Raw genomic sequence first — 24960 nt, 5'->3', positions numbered from 1 at the left:
GTGATATATGATAATTAAAATTTGAAATAAAGTATATATTAATCAATCTCTAATCTAAATTTATATTAAAAATATTATTATTTTTAGATAAAATATAATTTTAAAAACTCAATACCAATTTTTGAAGACATTTATATCCTGAGTTCTTAATTTTGATTTATACTAATAAAAATAGAAAATGTTTAAGAAAATTCTAAAGCAAAAATAAATTTATTAAAGAAAATTCTAATGCAAAAATAAATTTATTAAATACTAAATAAAATATGAATATTCATGAATATAATTAAATTTTTAAAAATATATTATTAACATCATATAAAAATAATTAAAACAAAGGATAATTAATATGTCAATATATTCTAAAACAAAATTTGAATATATTTTAATTTTTTAATTTATTATTTATTATTTTTTGTGCTTTTATGAAATAAGTAGTATTTTATCTACATGAAAATTCAACATCAAATTAATACATGAAAAAAAAATCACAAGGTAGAAAGAAGCAATCCATCACCGTCCATTTCAGATCGGACGGCTTGGATCTCAACTCCGCCGCCCATTTCAGATCGGACGGCTTGAATCTCAACTCTACACTCATTACTTCCTTCCAACTGCAGGATTACTCGCGAAGAACTCCTGTACCTCCTGTGGATTGAAAAATTCCTCCTTGCTCCGCGCGGGCAGCCGGCGGGAAGATGGAGATTCCATCCGCCTCTTCCTCGGAGCCGGAGGCGGCACCATTGCCGCCAAAATCTTCGCTTCCGCCGCCTTTGGCGTCCGGCACTCCACCTCCTCCACCTCTTCGTTAGCCGCCATTGCCCTCACTTCCACCTCAAGCTCCATCAGTAGTCGCTATAATTGATCCAACGGGTTGCTGAATATCCCTTCAGATCTAGCTAGTATGCTATACTGTCCAACTTATGCCCTTTTTCAAATGAAATGGAAGAAAGAAACAGGTAAATGGCTCAATTCGAAGTATTCGATGGACGAGAGGAAGACCTGTGGAGGTGATAAGGATCGAAAGCTCGCACTGTATTTATTGTTCTGGAAATTCGGAGAGTGAAAAGTTGAGGAGGAGGAGCATTTAGATAGGGTAGAATATGGTGTCGGAGCCGCGCTTGGCATGAGAAGCGAATAATCCTGATCGCCGCTGGAGAATCTTCGCCATTTTTCTCTGACACTCGAAGATCCGCTAAGAAGCCAAGGACAGAGGTTTGTCCTCTGGACCGTTATGGGAGTGGGAAGCCGGCGTGAAAGAGCTGAAGACCGAACTCAAACTCATGTGAACGACAAGGTTATTTATTTCTTCTTTCAGCTTAATAAAGTTAACTTATTTCTGAAAACGCATCGGCTGTGGTGGAAGCTAAATTCTACCGTTGCACCTAGAACTGAAAATTGGGTTTAATTGCCTTTTATCCCATGCTCTGGTATATCAAATTGAGTTCATTTTTCCAGAAAAAAAAAAAAGATTTGATCTAGAGTAGGAACTTTAGCAATTAATTTCACAATGTTTGTATAAAAAGACCTCTGTAGTCTTTCTGGTACTTGCAATTCTAAGTAACTTATAGTTCCTTAGCAATCCTTTGAGCCAAGCCGTTTCCCATTCTATGTCTTAATTTATCACAAGTGGTTTAAATATGCATCATGCTTTCCATTTAAAGCTGCACGAAATTAAAAAAATGGATATCTTTAATATTTATCTTTTGAAGGTCAGTTTCAATTCAAATGTAGCTTTAGTTCAAATTGTAGGCCTTGGGTTACTTTTTACTGCTTATTTATGACTATCTATTACTTGAAAATTCATTTGAAAAAAAAGCGACATTGAAAATTTTATAGCATTTTTAGTTTAAGCCTTATCATGCAAACAAATTAGTGACAAGATCAAAGTGCAGAGCCTTGCATCAAGAATGATGATCATCATGATAGCTTGATGGATTTAATCAATGCTTGTCCTCCTCCCTTTAATTGCGACATGCACAAATATTCAAAAAGCTAATTTTCTTTCCAAAGTAGGCTTGACAAGCCCCTCCCATGAAAAGAACAAGATTGCAATTATAAATGTTACCAAATTTTCCTTGTTTGGCTTGTCCAACCTTAACATCTAGGCATTTTATTATTTTACTTCCTTGCAACTCTATTTAAGCATGGCTCTAAATTTTTGAATCAATTATTGAATGAAACAATGAAGATTGTTGCTTGTATGCAATTGAAGTTGGCTGCTTTCCTTTGAGAAGTTCTTTGATAAGAGCTTTATTGCCTATGTTGTGGTATTTCTAAGCTCTTCCCTCTTCTTGTTCACAACCCATAACTGACCTAACCCTTTCCTAGCTCTCCTCCAAGCTCACAACTGCTCCCCTCCAAGCTGGCAACCACAAATGTTAACTCAACCAATCCTACTTACCACTCTCCTTCCTATTTAATTAAATCTAAATCACTAGTCTCAAGCAATCCTAATTCCACCCAAACTTGAACCTTCTCCTATCATCAACCGAACCTGCATAACTCATATATTATAATTTATAAATGATTATATTAGATTGAGTACAAGATAAAAATTTTGCCCTAAGATCTATTTGGAAGGAATTTCTTTATTATCCAAATTTATAATGCAGTGTTGCTAAATCATTAATATACAATAATAAAGCATAAATCATCATTCAACACACACTCACACACACACATATATATATATAGTCATTATTTTCCTATACATTCTATAAAATATTTTTATCTCATGATTATAAATAATCCATTTATAACAATAAAAGTACCTCTAATAGCAAAACTACAACCCCACTTGACTAGGGCCTTAGACCTCCCTAAAACATATAAATATAAATATAATAAAAGAGCAAATTGCTAAATAGGTTACTAGAACCTATAATTTCATTCAATGTACAAAAATAAAAATGATTTGTATACTAAGCACTAATTTATTAGTAAAAGTAAATGTGTGCTAAGCAAGTAAATTTCTATGCTACTTATGTATAATTTTCATATATTGTGCTATGACCAAGGTTATCATTTCAAAATCATATGTTATATAGAGCATCATATAAACTAAATTTTATTCTAAACAATTCATTTATTATGTATATTAGTATATTATCATACATATCTATTAAACAAATTAGGTATTTTGACTAATCATATTATATCATGTGGTGTTTTCTCTGTATCAATCTTAGTAAGTCGGCTACAATATTATATCATGTCATATAAATAAGAACAATCATGTGATCTAATACACGAAGTCTTCACCCCAGCCTATCAGTACTCAAAATCATAAATCCCCTCCTTAGATCTCCCATCTTGTATCAGATTCACACCACTAACCCACATATAAAGAAAAGCCCACTAGCCTACCCAGCTGCATAAGATATCATATCTCTGCTATCATGAATCATGATAGTTAACCTTTTTTGCATACACAAATTCACAACATGTATAACATGATTAATTTTTAAAATCATACTCAATGTGCTCATTTTAACATATCTAACCACAACAGATGAACTATAACAACTATGCATGTCATTCTTTTTTATATTAAAATGATGGAACATATATTCATAAAAAATTTGAACTTATTTACATTGCTTAAATTAGGACATATGCCTTAGAATGCAAAAATATTCGATAAAAATTTAATATGCTCATGTCAATATATGCAAAATAATTAGAACCATATCATTTTAGAAGTTATATGATGAAAGTTTATTAAATATTGGGATATTATAATTTTTGTAAATTTGTATCAACTTAAAATTTAGAAAATATAAAATAAGCAAAATTATTAAAATCCGATTTTGCATAACAATAGTCTATCTAGAGCTTAACAATTTTTTCATTTGGACTGTTTAGTGAAATCCCTATCTTCTCCTCCACAACTTTCTCTCTTCCCTCTCACTATCTCTTTCTTTTTCTTTTTTCCTTTGCTTCTCCATCATGACTTAAGAGGCTTAAAATTAGGTGATAAAGAACATTCTGGGAATATTTTAGAGTTATATAAAAAATGAAGTCAACGGTACATATGTAATTATGCAAATTGCTTAGTTTTTAGCATATAGTCTATATAAATTCTTATATAACTTTAAATTTGGAGCTTCTAGAATAATGTAAAAATAATACATCATGTTTAGAATGTTATGCTAAAAATGGTTCAACATGTGTCTATTTTTTAAGGAGTTTTAATTAAATAAGCAACCTCTTATTTTTCACATCTACAATATTCATAAATAGGCAAAAATAGTCATAAAACAGAGTGTAAGTGTAACATTCTCTACAATGTGGTAAAGATAATTTTCAAATCGGACTTATAACAAATCCAGATAAATTATTTGAATGTTGTTGGTTAAAATACATCTTATATAAATTTAAGTGATTGTATCTTTATTTCCTTTAAAACATTTATAAAACTTTTTAAAAAATAAAATAACTTGAAAATGTATTTTAAGATGCATTTTAGAGTATATTATCAATTAAATTTATATTTATATAAATATATTCAAAGAGAGCAAACATATAAAATCTTTGCGATTGTTTCTTGATTAGAACTCAACATGTTGGTATTATGCCTCCTTCGTCCTTACCCACAAAATAGTTATTTTCCATCCTTCAAACACTAAACCCTTGTTCTAGCCAATCCTAAATACCCGTAGTACTACAAATCACTAATCACCATTAATCCTCCAAACGTCCTTCCCACCTTCATTCCCATGAAGAAAAGGGGGAGAATTTTTTTGGAGTACTAATTAGAATCTCTCTTTGATTCTATAAGTTGTTTTTTTTTTCATTTTTGCTTTACTTGGTTCTCCTCCTTTGGTTTGGTAAATTGAATTTCTCTCTTGTCATGTAGGCCTCCATATTTCATTATTTTCACTTCATGCCTTAGCCTTTATGTGCTGAGGTTTGTGCTGGATGATATAGCCTGCTTTACTGATTTGAATTTTTTAAGACTCCTAGTTCAATAATCTTTTCTTGAATTTCACCATTGAGAGGCTTCTAGTTCAGGGCTCCCCAGCTATGCTCATATTTGGTCTTTCAAATATTACGACTCATACCTTGGGTGTTTTGTCTTGGTTGATTTGGCTCTATAATGATGTCTCCTCTTTTAGTTTTTCTGGGCTAGTGAGGCATTTCTTTTTCTTTTGTAGTGGTCTTCTTTACTTATTGCAACTTCTCATTTTTTTTGGAATGCAGATTTTTTTTCTCTTAGATCAATTTCAATAGCTTTATGAAAACTTTTTAGCCTTTTTGATCTAGACTCTAGCATAAGAGACGATCGAAAGTTTACGTAAGGAATTTACTATCTTTTTTCATTAAAGTTGTTCAAAATTTGAAAAAATATTAAGTAAATTCTCTGCTTATGCATGTGTACTTTCAATCATAAACAGGGGTGGATCCGGCCCCTAATTTTCGTGCAGGGGGGGGGGGGGGTTGCCCCGAATTTGGCTTGAGGCCACGATCGATTCATTGTATTTCTGATTATGTCATGTATTATTTTCATTTTCATGTCGTGTATTTTGTTTATTTTATTTTATGTCCTTTATTTCCCGTTGTACCCTTCTAGTGAAGGGGTATCGTATGTAAGCCCCGAGGGTATTTTAGTCTTTTATTTCTTGAGTCTCTTGTACTAGGCTATTTATAACCCATTATTCTATTCTCCTGGGTAATGAATGATTATTATGAAATTTTCCTACACTTGTGTTTGAGAGCGTTTGAGAGTTCTTGGAGAGAACGTTGGGAGATCCCTAGGAGAGGGAGATTGGCGCAACACCCACCAATCTAGATAAGTTGGATTTGTGGATCCGTTCTTGTATCTCTTTCTTTCTTCCTTTCCCCTCCACCCTCATCTAGCCGCTGGTGTCCCCACCTCACCAAACCCATCTCCACCCCTCTCAATCCCACAGCCACACCCCATACCCGAACCCCAATTTCCTAGCGCCCCCCCCATCACACCCCACCCGTGGCCCCCCCCCAATCAAGCCTTGTTTCCTAAATTAGATTGACTCAAATTTGGGTAGATTTGAAATTCAAAATATTTCCTAATTTATCAAATCTATTTTAGGAAAGTTCTTAAATTAAATCCATTTGAATTTCAAATTCAAATTGGATTTATTCAATTACTTTCCTAATCCCTCTAGCTTCTTTAATTAATCCCAAATCTACTCTGTCCCCATTAATGCCGCCGGCCCTCCCCCTTGGCTTCGGTTAGGAAATGTTTCCTAAACCCCAACCTTGCTTTAGGCAATAAATCCAAACTCCCTAAATTCTCTCTTGGCCGAAATTCCCTCTTCCCCTTCTACTTGATTTCTTTCCAAAGAAGATCCCTCTTTTGGAAACAAATCAAATCCCCACCTCCTCTACAAGCCGTCGGCCCCTCTCTCTCTCCAATCCCTCTCTCTCTCTCACATTAATTCCCCTCCTAATTCCTTTCCCTTTTAATTTCAAAATCTGAAATTTATTTCAGGATTTTGAAATTAAAACATCTCCCCCACATAACCCTAGCCCACGTGTGGCTTCCCTCTTTGGCCGAACCCTTCTACTTTCAATCCCCATTATTTCTTGTGAAGAACCCTTTTCTCTCAAGAGATCTAGGAGTTTGAAGGACGTCACCACCACCGCACTCAACAAACCAATGCATGGCCGATCCAAAGATTGAATACGGCCTCACCTATGACGAAGACGATTTCGTTGACATTCTTCAATCGACCTTCTTTGACATCAACACTAGGGTCGATCACACCGTCAAAGAGTACATCGAGCGTATTCTGGATACGTCGGTGGAGGAAATTGACGAGCACTTTGAAGGCATTGAGTGGAGGATCTCCACCGAACTGTGACAAAGGTTCTCTTTTCCCCTTTTCAATATATTTCCTAAATCTAACTTTATCTTGTGCTTGATTGTTGTCGTGAAGGACGATTCTCCCTGCTTCTGCTAAGCATAGTAAACGTAGGGTTTTGAGTGTGCCTTTATGCTAATTAATTTTCATTGTTAGATTAGGGATTGTATTGAAACTACTATTTCGGCATAAAGTGATTTACTAATTTACTTTGAAAGTTTTCCAACTCTCTTGTTATGTGATTTAGCCTAAGCGGGCATGACCCCTTAATCGTTTTATTTCGTTGTTTTGAGCTGCTATAGTTCTTCATTTTATTCTAATTAAGAGTTGTGCAAATTCCTAATGAATTGATTGCATTCATATGTAGTCCTGCATCAAAATGGGTCAATAGAGACAAAAAAGAGTAAAAAAGAAAACTAGTCGTTAAAAACGAGTAATCATTCAAATTCTATGAAATGTATGTTGAAGTTACCTTGAATTTAGCTCGACCCCTATTTTTTCATATCCTTGATCATTGTACGCTTCGCAGATATGTCGAGGGTACAAGGGGGAAACACCCACTGGCGGGGTTCAACTTGCCCGATCAGTTCGCGAGATCAAGAGGCAGCACCCTTGCAAGGATTTTCAAGGGGGCAATGCCCCCGAAACAAATTATGGTTTTAAGGATATTTTTGGAATTCAAATTAATAAATAAAATAATGAATTTTCTTTGCTATTTCTCTTTGTATTTGATTCATCGCTACCTAACAATTACACCTCTGCACAATGTGTTTAATTATGCTGAGGGAAATTGTGTAAAGACCATGGTATTTTAAAACTTTTAGGGGGGGGGGGGGGGGGGAATTTCCCAAAAAACTTTGGGGTTTTTTTGGGGGGGGGGGGGGCAATTGCCTAAAAACCCTTGTAATAAAGACTAAAAAATAGACGAAGAGGGACAAATTATCTAAAAAATCAGATAATAAAGATTTTTTTTTTTTTGGGGGGGTGCGGGGCCAATTGATGCTTTTATGATCCTATCTAGTAGATGGCATCCCTCTTTAAGTAATTAGCATTTTAAGCTATTTTTGTAATTAGTATCAACAAAGTTGGTTGATCATGTTTGCTATTCTATAAATACTCTAGTTAGCGAGGAAGATAGGATAGGAAATAAATCTAGTGTTCTTTTCTCGTAGCAATTCGTCTTTTCTTTCTTTCTATGGAAGTGCTGAGCAGCTCAAAGTATGACATTCATAGTCATACCTACCATTGGCATCTTACTCGTCATCTGTTTGTTTGATGGTTGAATACCTTCATGAATTTTTAGATTGATTAATTGAACTAGAAACTTATTTGATAGATATTAAATCTCTATATAAGATCTATAAAACTTGGTTTGATAGGACCTGCATAAAAATTTTGAAAGCATATTTGACTATGGTATCACACATTGTCTATTTTCCTATCACTACAAGGGAAGACATGAAATTTAAACTTGAAGAAGAATTTTTGCAATCTTATTAGAAACTTATGGGTGATAATTTAGAGTTTTGTAGCAAGTAACTAGAGTGCTTTTAGTTTATTCTAACTAGCTTTTATATGTAAAGTTTGTGATATCTCGAAGGCACCTTTGTTCATTATCTCTGGGTTTATTCAAGGACTTGGATCATTAGATAAGGGAAATGTTAATCATTACATGAACCTCATCGAAACTTACAAATTGAGAGGATTCTTAATAAATCTACTTCTAAGATACTTACACAGCTAATTAATGAGTTCAAATCCGAACCTTCTGCATCTACAGCTGTCTTAATATTCCTTTGACCGTAGCTATAAAACCACCATTATTTAAGGTCTATTCCAAGGATATTTTTAAACCTGAACTCATGCTTTAATAACATTACTGCTAATGATAGCACAATGACTAATGAGACCTCAACGTCCAAATGAGCTCTACCATCATTGCGTTCTCTGCACTCTGACAAGGGCACATGCAGCTTTCATTACAGCCGTTTGATGCTAACTACTTTATTCCTAATCAACAGCTGGATGTTTGCTCTGTGTCTACTACTCAACTTAAGGATGTTTATTTTAGTAATACATTTTAGAAAAGAAATTAGAGTGGAAACAAATCTAAACCTTCTTATTTTATCTCTTGTGATTTCTTACTGTTTCTACTGTTAAGTGACTACACTTGCATTCACTATTCTAACATGGTATCAGAGCTTCTGCCAAAAGGTACATTCCTGGCATCACATCAATGTTTCTACTAGCTCTTCTGATTTGAGACAATGACCTCATCGGCTACCTCATCCTTCGCTCAGCCAGCTACAGAACCGACAAGCAGCAACATGACTGATGTTCAAATTCCTGCCTCCCTCAAATTCCTCCAATCCATAAATAGATCCCGAATCCTGCAACTTAACAATGAACTTCATCATCTTACAATGAAGGATATGACCATGAATCAATGTCTATCTCTTATAAAGTCCAAAGTCGATGTCATCAATGCCTCCGGCAACACTATTAATGCTGAGCATATTATTTTATACACACTCAATGGCTTACGTTCCAGTTACAATGCATTCAAAACATCCATTTGCACTACTTTTCATTCTATTAGTTTGGATGATTTATATTCACTACATAATGTGGCAGCAGAAACTCTTCGTGAAGCTCAAAACTCCGAGACACTTGATCCCACCACAGCCTTATCCACCACCAGAGGTCGTGGAAGAGGCCAATTTCCTTACACTTGTGATCATTCGTCTCCCCGCGGTGGACATAACAACAATAATGACGTTCGAGGAAGTTAAAGCCGAGGCTACTATAGAGGTCGTAACTTCAAAGATATAGAATGTTAGATTTGCTTTAAGCACGGACAAACTGTTGGTATCGCACTGACCTCACCTATCAACCGCTTCAGTCCACCACACTTGCAACTACTGCTAATTCATCACCTGAATGGTTCTTTGATACTGGTGCATTTGCCCATCTTACTGCTGATTCAACTCGGCTCCAGTCTGTATAGCCATATCAAGGGAAAAATCACATCCCAGGTAGGAATGGACAAACTATGGCAATTGCCACCTATAGTCATGATATTCTCCCCACCCCATCTCACAATTTACTCCATCCACTCTATCATGTCCCCAATTTAACACACAATCTCATTTCTATTAAGCAACTCACCAAACACAATGCATGTTATGTTATGTTTGACTCTAGTAGTTTTCTCATCAAGGATTTAAAGGCCATTACTAATCTCCTCCAAGGTCGTAGCCATAAAGGTCTCTACACTATCTTTCGCCAATCTGCAACTGCTCTGCCTCACATTGTTATGTCGTCTTCAATCACGTCCACATCCCTCTGGCACAAGCATCTCGGCCACCCCAATACAGCTATTGTCTCCAGCATTGTCTCCAAACATCCATATTTTTCCATTATGTCTCCTACTTTAAGTTGTAATTCATGTTCTCAATCCAAATGTTGTAAATCTAGTTTCCCTTTATCCACTAGTACTACTTCAAAGCCTCTACATCTTGTTCACACAGATGTTTGAGGCCCTGCCTCCATATCATCTTCTAATGAATGTCGTTATTATGTTCTTTTTGTTGACGATTTTTCTTTCTTTACTTGGCTATTTTCTATGGTGCATAAACCTAAAACCTTTAAATATTGTCAAAGTTTTCAAAACTTTGCTGAAAAATAATTTGGTGAAAAGATAATTTCCCTTCGATCTGATTCATGACCAGAGTATGTTAATCATTCTTTTAAAAATCTGTTCATCAAACAGGGAATTCACCACCAGCTTAGCTGCCTTTGTACCTTCAACAAAATGGTTTAACTGAACGCAAACACCTCCACATCATTGAGACAACTCAAACATTGCTTCTCGATGCCAATCTTTCTTATAAATTATGGACATATGCTGCTCTAACTGTTGTGTATTTAATAAACCAGCTTCCATCCCCAACTACCAACATTAAATCCCCTTATGAATTTCTCTACCACAAAATACCAGATTACAAGTTTCTCAAAGTCTTCAGCTATCTCTATTTTCATCTATTACCACCTCATGTCAACCACAAACTTGATCCCAAAGCAGTTCAATCTATATTCCTTGGTTCTGCACCTACTTCCAAAGGATATTTATGCCTTAATTTATTAACAAACAAAGTTTACACAGCAATTCACGTGAGCTTTGATGAAAATATATTTCCTTTTTCCTCATCTCCCACACCTCCTTTAGCCATCAATTCCCCTACATATTCCCCACCTTTAACGCTTGTCCCTACTACTGCTCATCCTCCATCATTTCACCCAGAACCTACTCCAATTCCTTCAACACATTCCTCACCGCATAACTCACCACCTCATGATTCCACTCTCCCCACACCTCTCGCCTCCCGTCAGATCCTCCATCTTCCACTCCCTCAATTAATCCTTCCCTGCCACCCCAAAAATGTCATCCAACGTTCACTCACTTCCAATCGAATCACCTTAAACCTCGCACCATTCTCAATCTTCTACATTCAAATAACCATCCTCCATATCCCACTTGTTATTCATCTGCAATCAAATACCTCCATTGGCGGCAAGCTATGTCTGATGAATTTTAAGCTCTTCAAACTCAAGGCACTTGGACATTAATCCCTCCCCATCCGACTCAAAACATCCTTGTATGCAAATGGCTATATAGAATGAAATTAAAATTTGATGGGTCTATTGCAAGATACAAAGCTCGACCAGTAGTTAAGGGATATAACCAAGAATATGGATTGAATTTCACTGAAATGTTCAGCCCCGTTGCCAAAATCCAAACCATCCGCATTTTCTTAGCCCTCTCTATTCAGCATAACTTGAATATATGTCAACTTGATGTTTCAAACGCATTCATTCATGGAAAACTCAAGGAAACCGTATATATGCAGCAACCTCCAGGATTCAAAGTTCCACTCAGATTATGTCTGCAAATTAAACAAGGCAATTTATGGCTTGAAGCAATCCCCATGACAATGATTTTCTACCTTCACCGACTACCCTATTCACTGGGGCTTTACTCACAGCACGGCTGATCCATCCCTCCTCATATGCTCTCGTCACTCGGTTTCCTTGTATTTGCTAGTTTATGTTGATAACATATTACTCATGTGAAATAACTCTAGAATCCTTACCAACTTGCTAATTGATTTACACACTTAGTTTCAGATGAAAAATCTAGGAGATATCAACACTTTCCTTGACTTACAAACATGCAACTCTGATACATCAATTCTTTTGCATCAATCCACTTATGCAGAGAGCATCCTACATTGTGCCGGCATGCTAGATTGTAAACCAATCAAAAATCTTGTTTCCAGTAAACTGGGCATTTCACCTTCTGCCCAACTATCATCCTCGGACCTACAACTGTATCGTCATCTTGCCGGTTCATTTCAATATCTCACAATTATCCGGCCATATTTACCATTTGCAGTCAATCAAATATGCCAGTATATGCATTCACCCCTTAATACTCACTTCCAAAAGCTCAAACGTATCATTTTATACATTAAAGACACCATTTCCTTTGGCTTACCTCTCACTCCCAGGAATTAGGAACTGTGGCTTTGTAGACTCAAATTGGGTTGGTGTTAAAAACGATCTCAAATCCATTACTGGATTATGTATTTTTCTGGGCTCCAATCTTATGAGCTGGTGTGCCAAAAAGCAGTCGACAGTAGCCCGCTCTTCCACCAAATCCAAATATCGTGCTCTGACTATAGCATCAAACCACTTCATTAGAGACTACATTAAAAATCAAACCATTCTGGTTCATCACATTTCAACTGCTGATCAACTAGTCGATATCTTTACTAAAGGACTTCCAATATCCAGGTTTGATCACCTTAGAGACAAATTAACTCGCCGGATAGTTAATTTGCGGTGGGCTGATAACACTACTGCTAATGACAGCACAAAGACTAATGAGACCTCAACGTCCAAATGAGCTCCACCATCACTGTGTTCTCTGCACTCTAATGAGTCGGTGCGTGCAGCTATCATTACAGTCGTTTGATGCTAAATACTTTATTCCTAATCAACGGCTGGATGCTTGCTCTATTTCTATCACTCAACTTAAGGATGTATATATTACTGTAACACATTGTAGAAAAGAGATTGGAGTGAAAATGAATATGAACCTTCTTATTTTATCTCTTGTGATTTCTTATTATTTCTACTGTTAAATCACTGCATTTGCATTTACTATTCTAACATGCATGCTTGTTTCACAACAAGAGCCTGAAGTGGAAGTGTTTGACAAGCTTGAGCAAGAAGAACCTTAAAAGCCTAAATTTGGGCATCATTCTAAGCTTCTCATACTTGCTGATGCTGTTTCTAATATATATTGTTATGTGCTAGAAAATTTCAACACGTACAGAAAAAATTGTTGAACATAAGAAATATATTATCTAAAAAATCATAAAGGAAAAAAATCACAGAGTCTGGCCCAACCGCAATAATCCACTATGAAATATAAAAATCCTCCTTTCCTCACAATTGAAAAATAAGGAATTCTATAAGGAACAATTGATTGATTCTCGTTAGGGAGTATAAAAATTTGGTTTCCAGAGGTGGATAGTTAAAAACCCAACAACTAGATTAGATGTTGACAAAAGTCTAGAGATGGTAGCGGTGATTGCCGGTGGTGTTCGTCGGCGGTGATAACCAGGAAATGCAAGAGAGCTCTTTATAGAATGAGGCTCTATTTATAGCATTTTTTTAATAGACATTTTGATAAATTTTGCTAGAATTTAAAACACTCTATCGTACGGTCCATATTGATCCCTTTGATCATATATCATTTATGAAACATTTGAACTCATTGAATTCATCTCGTCAAGTCGCTCGATTTCACTATCAGCATGTTATAATTAGAAGTCATTTGGTCCATCAATTTATGTTAAAAAAATTTCAAACATAATTCAAAGCGTGTGATTTGAGCTCATTGGAGTCAGATCAGATCATTTGTGGCGTCGATTGGTCCGTCTAGTCAAGACATTCTGTTTGACTATTAATTTGCAAAAATCGGAGTTTAAATGATCCTGAATTTAATTCCATAAGTTTTAATTTAAATATCGCATTGAGATTCATGCCGATCATGTGGATTTTTTGGAGTCGTGAATATATATATGGATTAAATCTAGTTAGCACATTGATTTGATTTTAGCTCCTCCATTTGGTTGTGCAACATTTGCATATTTTTGCACATCTAGATGAGCGTGTGCAGGAATCTAAAGCTGAATATGAAACTTTTTTGGTTTTCAAGTGATGTTCTTGAATCTGGAACTATTTTTCATGCTACTTATATAAAAAAAGCTTTGATTTGATTTATACTTTAATTTTGTTCACAATTTCTTGCAAATATCATATGTTGAACCTTAACTCCCTTTAGTTCTCCAACACCTTGAAAACTAGTTACTATGTTCATATAGCATTTCACTAATCTCATATCGTACTAATGGATATTATATTTGACAAATCTACTGATTTAGGTTTTGGTATCTTTCATGGTTAATCTTCTCCAAAAAATCAGTTATATTCTGATTTACCCTTATCTTACTTTTAGTTTGCGTAGCATTCTATGATTTTAAGTTAGGGGTGCAAACAAGTCGAGTTGAGCTTGAGTCACGCCTAACTCGAGCTCAAATCACGAGCCAAATCTTGAGCTCGAATTCGAGTTGAGCTCGAGCTCAACTCATGCCAGAAAACGAGCTTGATTAGTGGCTCACAAGCTTTCCGCGGTCTGACTCTGTCGATCCACCTTCTGGGTTCGCACTGCGCATGCGCAGATGTCACCACCATCCGCGTTCACACGTGCAAATATTGCCCACACGCACAAACATCGCCCGCCGTCGATCCGCATTCGCACGAGCAAACATGGCGCTTCGCCCATTGTTCTCCCTCTATCCGCTTGCGGTTCGCCTGCTTCTGTGCTTTGCCCCGCTATTCGCCCTGGCTAATCGAGCCGAGAGCACCTGAGCTAGAACTTGAATTCGAAATTCTGCTTGAGCTCGAAGCTCGAATCTCGATAAGCTCAGCTCGCAAGTTCGTTAACAAGTCAAACTCAAGCTGACTAGCGAGCCAACTCGGGTCACTTACTCCGGTACTTTAAGTTAAGACTATTATCATATTCATTGGAGCACATGCAAACAATTGGTTTTGGCAAATTTGATTTCTTTTATTGGAAGTGTATATCTTTCGGTGAAATTTCAGAGTGCATTTACATGCTTTTCGGTGTATTTGTATAATACCCTCGTACGTTATTTATGCACTTAAATATTTTTTTTGATGCACTTGCATGCTTTACTTTCACTCTTTTGCAATGCAAAAGCACTATTTTCAAGAGGTATTGAGTTTGAAGTTTATTTTAAGATGCATATACATGTTTTGAAAATATTTGAATTTTGCTATCTACATGAATGTTTGGTCATTAAGATGCATGCGATGTTTTATTTCAAGTTTAAAAGAGAACTTTTTGTCCACTTGCATGTATATTACAGTATGAGCAGCAAATTATGCTAATTAAATTCTTGTCACATGTTTTGAAATGTCATATCTTTTGTTTGCATTAGTTGCCCATGCAGAATCCATTTTCATGCTATAAACAGTAGGGGGGATTGTATTCATAATGACCAATCATTCAAGTTAGTTTATTCTAGCTTCTGAGTATAGAGGGGCGGTAAGGAAGTTTTGTCTGCGCTCGTGTGCAAGCTATCAAGTTTATTACAAGGAATCTTGTGTTCATGTTTAATTCTTACTCTACATAGCTTATATGACATTTAGATTGTTAAAATTTTATTCTTAACTTGCACTTTATTCTTTCATCTTATTGCACTTATGTTCAAAAAGGTTCTTTTAATTATTTCCTGTAAGCTCTTTCAATCCAAATTTCAACATTCTTTATGCGTCTCTCCCATGTAGGTGAATCTACGGGGAATGGTGGGCCTTCCCACCAAATTTAAAAAGGCATATTATGGTTGGAATCTATGATACTGTGGTCGAGAGTCTTCATACCATACACTTTAAAAATCATAAGTAGGCACTCAATACATGCACGAAAATGAGCATAGGTATTTCCTCACCGCATTGGAATAATGTCTATGAGTACTTATTTTATTTATTATTATTATTATTTTAGATTTTTCTCATTGTGTTGGAACAATGCGTATGGGTACATAAGTTTGAGTATGTATGGGCTTTCAGCACATGTACGATAAAATATGTAAGATTCTCTATCTCATTGGAATGATGCACACGATTACATACATACAAATTTCTCCGCCACATTAGAATAATGAAAACAAATATTTAACTTTTTGAGGTTGTTCTTTTTATTTTTACCTTTGTGTGCTGCATTCGATGGCAATGTGAAGCAATAATAAAATCATGGCAAGAAAAAAAAACATCCTTTTTTCCCGTTTCTTTTGAAATTTCTCCCCCTTTTTATTTGCTTTCATTTTTTAGCATTTCTCTCTTTTTTTTTTGTTCAGCATGTGAGGGAGACGAGGTTTGCGAGAGGAGATATGAGTTAAGGAGAAGCGTGCGAGCCAATCATATATAATTCGAGGATATTCATTAACCATTTCTGAAATTTGAGTGCACCCAACTCTCAATAAGAAGCCCATGAAACCCTCATAATATGTTTACCATAACATCGACCAACAATATGACACTGATATCATCCACCCTAATTAGGAATGCTTTTGCTACTTGATAAATGAGAGATGTAAAATGGGTCGGCTTCCCCACTAACGTAAGTAGACAATTCTCCTAAGAATGTTTCTTGCAGTCCATATCATTCCTTCTAAGATATATCCTTTGTCAATATTCATGTTTGCAAAGTATATCCCAAAATATGCAAACCAAGGAGATTGACGGATCACAAGAACTTCTTGGCATGGACATGAAGATGTTCACATGCAATTTGATTGACCAGTTGCATGAACGTCTAGGATGTCTTTGATCCATCTATTCACAAAAATCGAGAAAGCCCAAATCTCAACTTTGTTATGGGTCTCAAAGTTACAATGTGGAATGTTCCATGGCTTATTGATCCAAAGAAATGCTTCTTATATTCTATTCAATGCGTATTGAACCGAACACAATAGTTATCATATCAATATAATAATTCGTCCCCTTGACTCAATATTTTGAAAATACTACCTTAGATCTCTTCTATGTCTACTACCCTTCAAGCCGAGTACTCTGAAGCTCGCAGAACTTTGAAGGGTTACGCATCATAAAATCATACAATTGTAGCTGAGCTTGATCCTTTATCTTAAATGACCCCATAAATATTTCTCAAATTACAAATAATGAAATTAAATTAATTCAAATCTGAATAAATTGTGAATTTCTTAATGCAGATCAAATAGAGTAACTACTTTTGATAAAGTTTTTTGGAAAGGCTTTTGGTCATTTATAAAGACTAAGGCTTCATATTGGACGGCTTTCTTCTTGCTTCTTAAAGCAACTTTCTAGTAATTTTTGTACTAGAAAGCTGCAGTAAGAAAGCCGTCCCAAACGAAGCCTAAGTTGAGCAATAATTTATTTCCGGTTTCTTTATTTAAGATCTCCATCAAGACCTCATTAATCAAAGATAATATATTACCAAAAGAACTTTTCATTCATTTATATCTTTTCATCTTTACTCATCTTTTGAGGCATATTTGAATGCCCCATGAATGCCTTCACCCGTTCATGCTGGATAAGAATACCATGATCCTAGTTCTCTAAAACTAAAATCTATTTGTGTCATTAAATTTTTTGATTTCAAACTTTATAGCCATCATGCTCTGAATTAGACTATGAAAATAGTTTATTTAATTGAAACATCAGATTTAATTGTGGAAGCATCTCTAGAAGAAAAAAATATTAAACTACAAATAATGCAGAGTAGTTAAACACACATGAGAATAAGATTTATTTGGTTCCGCATAAATCAAAGCTACATTCATGTGGAAGAAGAGGAGATCCAATCCATTAGAAATCAGTTAAAGTAATAATTTGTGTATAATTCAAGGAAAGTCATCAACACTTATTAAGACTTGACTACACCCAACTCTCTACAAGAAGCCCCAAAAAGCATCACAACAAGCTTACCTCAAGCTATAAAACCGATCACCATGAAGATCCCAACTAGGACTATCTTTTATCACCTATCCTTCTAAGGAATCCTATTGCCACCTATTAGCCTATGAGCCTTCTTCTCTGCCACATACCAAAGAATCCTGACCCAAATGGGTCTCTTGCAACCCCACAACATGCCTGTAAAGAAATGTGATATCTGCACTTGTTATCTCCCACACCCATTATTCATCATGCCATTTCACGTGTCAGCTCTTTTACATGGCACAATCCTCTTCCTTCATGCATGGGCTTGGCACCACCTTACTTAACATCATGGTCTTGACTTCATCCAATAGCATGCCCATTGTTATCTATCAGTCTCTGCCATCACAAGGTTGTCACATACCCTGTGCGTATTCTAACCATCCATCGGAGAAAATCCCATCTTTCTTAGGGCCACATACGCTTTCATATAACCACCTTACTATTTCTGCTGGTAGTTAATCATTAGAATAACAAGTAGTTCATTTGAAATATAGTCACTAGATGATATTATATTTTCTCTGTTATGCGATACTAAAGCATGACCCTCAGTTGTTCATACGTAATGGTTTATTTATCATCAACATTCATTACGAGCTTAGATCCTTTTGTATGGCTTGAAAACTCTCTCACATTCATTTGCAGCATCTCATCACTTAAACAAGACATGTTTGCTTCAAAAAGTTCTGCTCAATGTCTTTCCTGCCATTGAAATGATGAAACAAGAATGAACCCGAACTGCATGTTTTATGGGATGATATGGGCCTTATAAGCTCTACATAAATTTTCTTCTCAATCACTTGCAGGCTCTACTACTGAAGTTTTTATTTTAATAATAGTTCTTGTATGCTGCAGCTTATAACCGTTCAGGACAATGGATGAAGTAAAATTATAATGCTTATAATCTGTAAGAATGAGATGCTACAAATAGAATAAAGGTCCCCTACAGCATCATGCATCAAGTACTGCTCATGCTCTGGGCTTGTCGATTCAAACCATTGGCCCCTCAATTCAAGAAAATTATTAGGTGCGGAGACCGGGCGTAGAGATACGTCCGGACATCCACTTAAAATTTGACACGTAGAGTGCACTTTGATTGAACTTTTAATTTTGTGCGCTTTTCCTGCACTTTAGTTGCGCTTTGACAGCTCTTTTGTTACGTTTTTTTCTGCGCTTTGACTGTGCTTTATCTGCACGTTAATTGTGCTTTGACTGCTCTTTTGTTACGCTTTGACTATGTTTTATTTGCATTTTATCTGCACTTTACCTGCGCTTTTGGTGCGCTTGGCTTAAAGTTCCGTGGACATATTAAATATATAAAGTAAAAAATAAATCCAATGTGTCCACTCCACATGTCAACATTTTATTGGAGTCCGGATGTACCTCTACGTCTAATCTCCGCACCTAATAATTTTCCCATTCGATGAGATTGAAACCTCCTTCCAGCAATTCCACTGTATGAGCTGGGTGGAATTGCTAGCTAGTCTTTTGCAAGATGCCTAATGATGCACTTATTCATGGTCCTCACCTTAATCATCTCTCTCTCTCTCTCTCTCTCTCTCTCTCTCTGGTTTGGGACCTAATGCCATACTGTTCTTTGTGGCCCACTCCTTTTGCTGCTTTATTCTGATTTGGCGTCTGCACTGTGTATGGAGATGTTTTAAGCCACAAGTAGAGGCTTAATGGTGAATTAATTAAAAGTCTTTTCCTGGGCCTGCTTAACTGTTAATCTGTCCTTTACTTTTGGTTCTTTCCTTCCTTTAATCAATTCAGTTCATCCCTAATAATGCATTGTAAGCCTATTCTTTTTAAATAATTATCGACCACCGATCATTTTGGTTTGATGGCTTTTGCCTCTCCTTCCTATCTGATGAGACAATCAAGCAAAGCCACTCAGCCTTTATCTCTCACTTCACAATTAGTGTCGGCAAGAAATTATCATTATTTTCTTATATCCATTTTCTTACTGAAAATAGTCTATATATCTATATAGATACAGTCATAGAGAGAGAGAGAGATCTAGAGAGAGAGAGCAAAAGCTTGCTTATAATTGCATTAAATTAAAATGCTATTGAACTTTTTTTATTGTCTTATGATTTTTTTAGAATTAAATTGCCATTATGTAGAAGGGTTCCATCACATCTATTCCACTAATCAAAAGCTAAAAATTCTTTCATCTCATAACTTTTCTTCTTTTTTCCTCTTCATCTCATGGTCTGGCTATTGATGATTGTTGAGGAGCAAAACAAGCAAGACTAAACTCTGATGTGACTTCTTCAACATGCTAAATAATCATGCAAGTGAAAAATTACCTTTTAATTCATTCAAGCTATTTTAAGCTGGGGTTGTTATAGTAAATGCTCCCATCGACCAAGGAAAATATTTAAGTGAGAGATTCTTTGAGCTCAAAGCCTATAAGCTATGGTCATGGATCTTATGCAAATTATATAGCACACTACTAATTACTAAACAATCACATAAGTTTGTAATATGATAAAAGAAGCCAACAAGTGTAATCACACAAATTTATGATGGTGTTAAGTATAAGGTTAAGAAAACGAGCAAGTAATAGAATTGTTTAGTATGTTGGTGTTAATTAATTTCATTGTACATGCTTATGAGGTTTATGCAATTCATCATCAAATTAGTTTATATCTAGACCTGAACACCGATGTTTCTCAGGATTTCACTGTCTTTACTTAGGCTTCGTTTGTGATGGTTTTCTTGCCGCTTCTTAAAGCAGCTTTTTAGTACATTTTTGTACTAAAAATCTGTTTCAAAAAGCCTTAAGAAAGCTGTCTCAAATGAAGCGTTATTCGCGTAGGAGCTAGTGGAGAAACTATTACACTTTCTTTTTAAAGGGAGATGTTACCCACCTCTTGATATGATGAGAGGACCACAACTCAAGCTCTACAATTTAGAGTTTCAGACTTGACAAATGTAAGATTGTTCCATAAAATGTCAATCCAAAACATTTTAAGGCTTTTGTTGTGATCTAAGGCTATCATCTAATAATATAATAACACAATCACTACTTTTAGATTGAACAAAATACAATGTGAAGTATTGTAAAAAATATTATAGAAATTGAGAAAGGTATCACCAAATGAAGAATTCATTAATTCTTGCTTTGATGAATACTTGAATATTCTTTAATAAATGCTTACATACTAGTATTAATTACAAGCTAATAGAAAATGCATTGGAGATTAAACTAAATTGTATAAGCTTGATAACACCATTTGACTATCACTTGGCTTACAACAATTAATTTAAGCTAAGTTCTCAAAAATAAGCTAAGCATTCCTTAACATGTGATAATGAAGCTAAAAAAAAATTGCTAGAGATATAGTCATTTGAATTTATAATATTTGAAGATCTAAGTATGCTACGAAGAACCAAAAAAAAGTTCTCATGAAATTAAGTTAATTTTCATTCATGATAAAGCAAAGAAAGAAAAGCATATTATTTAATTTCATGAAATAAGAAGCTAAAAATCTCTGCAAAAAAAAAAAAGGTCTATGAGCATTGATTATATGAGATTATCAAAATTTATTCTCAACATGCTCTAAGGTAACACAAATAATGCATTTTTAATGATATTGGATAATTATAAATTGATTTTCCATAAGTGTAAAGAATATAAGATAAATGCAAATTAAATATATAGGTAAAAGTATGATGATTATGTTAATAATTGCTTAGATTGCTTATGAGTGAACGATAAGAAACACGCAAGTGCTATGGAGCAAAAATATAATAATAAGAACATAATAAAGAAGATTTAAATTTGAATTATGGAAGCCACAATAGATATCTAAACCTCTTAAAGAAAGTAATAAATGTTAGTTATGGATGATCTTACATGTGATTGGTTTAAGGCAATTGGTGGTAGAGCAAATATAAGTTGAAATCGATATCTTAAACAAGAAGTTGTCCTTAAAATCGAGCTAGAGCAGGTTAGGAAAGCACAAGCTGACTGGCAGGTTCAGATGCAGCAGCAGATGCAGAAGTAGCAAACTCAGTTGTTAGACGAAGTGCGAAAAATGAGCAGTTCAGTGGAAAAAATGCAGCTTTAGGAGAGGAGACTGATTCAGATTAAATGTTATGTAATTTTTTCTGGACATTTATACTTATTTGTTTTTGGACATATGTACTTATTTGTTTTTTGAACATCTACATTTATTTATTTTTGGACATTTGTAAAGTTTTGGATATTTTGTTGATAATATTCTTCTTGTTTTTTGTTTATATGTATATGTTTATGTTCAATATTTGATGATATTTTTGATTAAAGATTTGTGTTTAAATGTGTATAATATTGAAACTTTTGTATGCATGTTGTATTGTAGAAATCAGTTTCATAAGAGCAAAGTCTGTTTTTTTTTTCATGCTACAAGTTTCTGGCAGATTATCAGTAGGAAATTTGCTGGCAAATACGATATGACAAAAAGAGTTTGGTAGTTTTGGAAGATCCTTTACGCCAGTATTTTTGGCTGATAATTCGCCGGTTTACTTGTCAATAGCATTCCAGCGGAATATCCGCCGGTATTTCGGCGCAAATGATGTGTTACCTTCATTTTTTCACAGGAATTGCACCAAAAAATCCGTCAGAAATGTTTCCGGCGAGAAAATTTGGCTGGTTTAGATTTTCCGACGCGCAAATTACCGTCATATGGATTTTCGCCATAAAAGGAAAATTTGTAGCGGACGATTTTCGTTTTTACTCATGGATTTTGTCCCTTGGTAGCAAGCGATTTTCATGTAGTATTCAATATTATCAATGATATTAATATATCTATCAATCATGCATCAATGTACTATTTAACAAGGCAGAGCATCCAACTTTAACGTGATATTTTCAACATTTATTTTTCCAATTGATTTTTAGTTGGTCATCAATCATATCAATTATCACTTATCCAATTAATCAATTATCATTACATGCGACTTCATTAAATCAATAAAAAGTCGTCACTCTCTGTCCGTTGGCGTAATCAGTCATCTATTACAGGCTATAATCGGGATAACATTACAAATTATCTTTAAAGGAAAGCCAGTCGGCCCACCCTCCTCCACAGGGTGTGATATGTTTTAATAGTCAACCCATTTTATAGTGTTAACAACCAGCCTTATTTCTTATTCAAATGCCCCAATCAAAATGCAGTAGGAAAAAATCAAATATATTCAATATAAAAAAATCTATATAATAATCAAAATCATTGAAATTAAAATCATATTTGAGTTGCAACAAATAGAAGAAATGTTTTAGCAAAATTAATAGGCGAAATAGCCGAACAACCTTCTCTCTCTCTCCCTCCCTCCCTTATCTTCTTCGACAAGGAACGGCAAAGAAATTCAATTTTTTCATTTTAAAAAATCTATTTAAAAAAAAAAGGATTATTACATAAGATAAAGTCTATATTGAGGTCTTCTTCTCATATTTTCTTGATGATCAAAAGGGCTATGAGCAAAGTAGCAAACTAGAGTTATGTATGTCACTTTTTTATGCATGATAGATGCAATATTAAGCGACAATATGAGCTACATCTATTGCAAGGCAAGGCTAAAAGAGCCTATCATTCATCATGAATATTATCTTGCCATGGCCAAAGTGGCCAACCCACATCCATAATGCATTTCCTTAATGAGAAAATTTTTGAAATGAAGAGTTAAGGATACATATTTGATAATCATAATAATGGTTACAAATAATACAAATTACATTATGTAAATGATATCACTAATTATTCAAAAAGAATTTTAAATTAATAATCTTTTCATGCATTAATTGAAAGTGATTAATCATTTAAGAAAATTGTTGCAATGAGATAAGTGAGAGATTAATGGATTAATTGTGGGTGGCTACCTATATGTGCAAAGATATGAACACAGTGTGGTTGCATGTGGCAATGTCCTTTACACTGTGAACAAGGAACAGTAACAAAATGGAGAAAGAATTAAGGAAGCTTTTGCAATCATAAAGGAGAAAAAAGCCCTTTGATGTAGGGCTAATAATATATGAGAAATATTTTGCAGCTCAATTTAGGGCTTTGACATGAGTGCAAATTATAATTTATATATATTGCATTTATATTAAAATTATTGGATTTGCTTTTTGAGATTAATGGCAAATATCATTTTAAATGATAATGCTCAAATATTAGAATTAATATGTTTCAATTTTGTGTGATTTTTTGTGCCAATTTCTTTTAAATAATTTATTTAAATGTTTTGAAAGATTTTAGTGTCTGATAACTTTATAAATTTATTAAAAAAATAGAAAATAGAGACCACTAAGAGTTTAGGCTTAAGTATTAAGAATTTGTGTCATATTTTAGAATTTTTTTAAAAAATGTCAAAATAATTGAAATACTCTAAAAAGGATAATTGATAATTTAAAAAGATTTTATTAGTTTCACCACAACTTGAGTGATCAATATTCTTTAGCTCCATTTTGAATTTATGTTATTTCATTTCTTAGATTTCAAAATTTAAAATGGGAAAAATAACTCTTTTAAGAAATTTAAAGTTTAAAATTCTTAAAGGTGATGATTTTCTTTTCTTTTAAAAATTTTAAATCAAGAAAAAAAAATATAAGAATTTTCATTTCAAAATTGAGCTTTCTCATGCCTCTTTTTTTTTTTTTTTCCTCTTATCTATTTTCCCTTACTATATACAAGAAAAAAAAAATCTTTATAAATTTTTTTGGAGATATATATATATATATATCAACTATTAATTTAGGGTTTGCATAAAAAAAAATCTTTATAAATTTTTTTGGAGATATATATATATATATATCAACTATTAATTTAGGGTTTGCATAAAAAAAAATCTTTATAAATTTTTTTGGAGATATATATATATATATATCAACTATTAATTTAGGGTTTGCATAAAAAAAAATCTTTATAAATTTTTTTGGAGATATATATATATATCAACATAGAGAGAGAGAGAGAGAGAGAGAGAGAGATAT

The 24960-nt window shown here is 34.3% G+C and overlaps 1 long non-coding RNA gene across 1 annotated transcript; it reads left to right on the top strand.

Annotated features, from left to right (window-relative positions):
• The first annotated feature begins 612 nt into the window (after positions 1 to 612).
• On the top strand, positions 613 to 21414 carry LOC114578759. Its single transcript, XR_003699716.1, has 3 exons — positions 613 to 1294; positions 15789 to 15937; positions 18834 to 21414. It is a non-coding gene; the product is annotated as an uncharacterized LOC114578759 (long non-coding RNA).
• Positions 21415 to 24960: the final 3546 nt, after the last annotated feature.

Source organism: Dendrobium catenatum, unplaced genomic scaffold (genome assembly GCF_001605985.2).
Source record: "Dendrobium catenatum unplaced genomic scaffold, ASM160598v2 original_scaffold_144855, whole genome shotgun sequence".
Classification (NCBI taxonomy): Eukaryota; Viridiplantae; Streptophyta; class Magnoliopsida; order Asparagales; family Orchidaceae; genus Dendrobium; species Dendrobium catenatum.
Note: the sequence above shows the minus strand (reverse complement) of the source record. Positions and strands in the feature narration are given on the sequence as shown.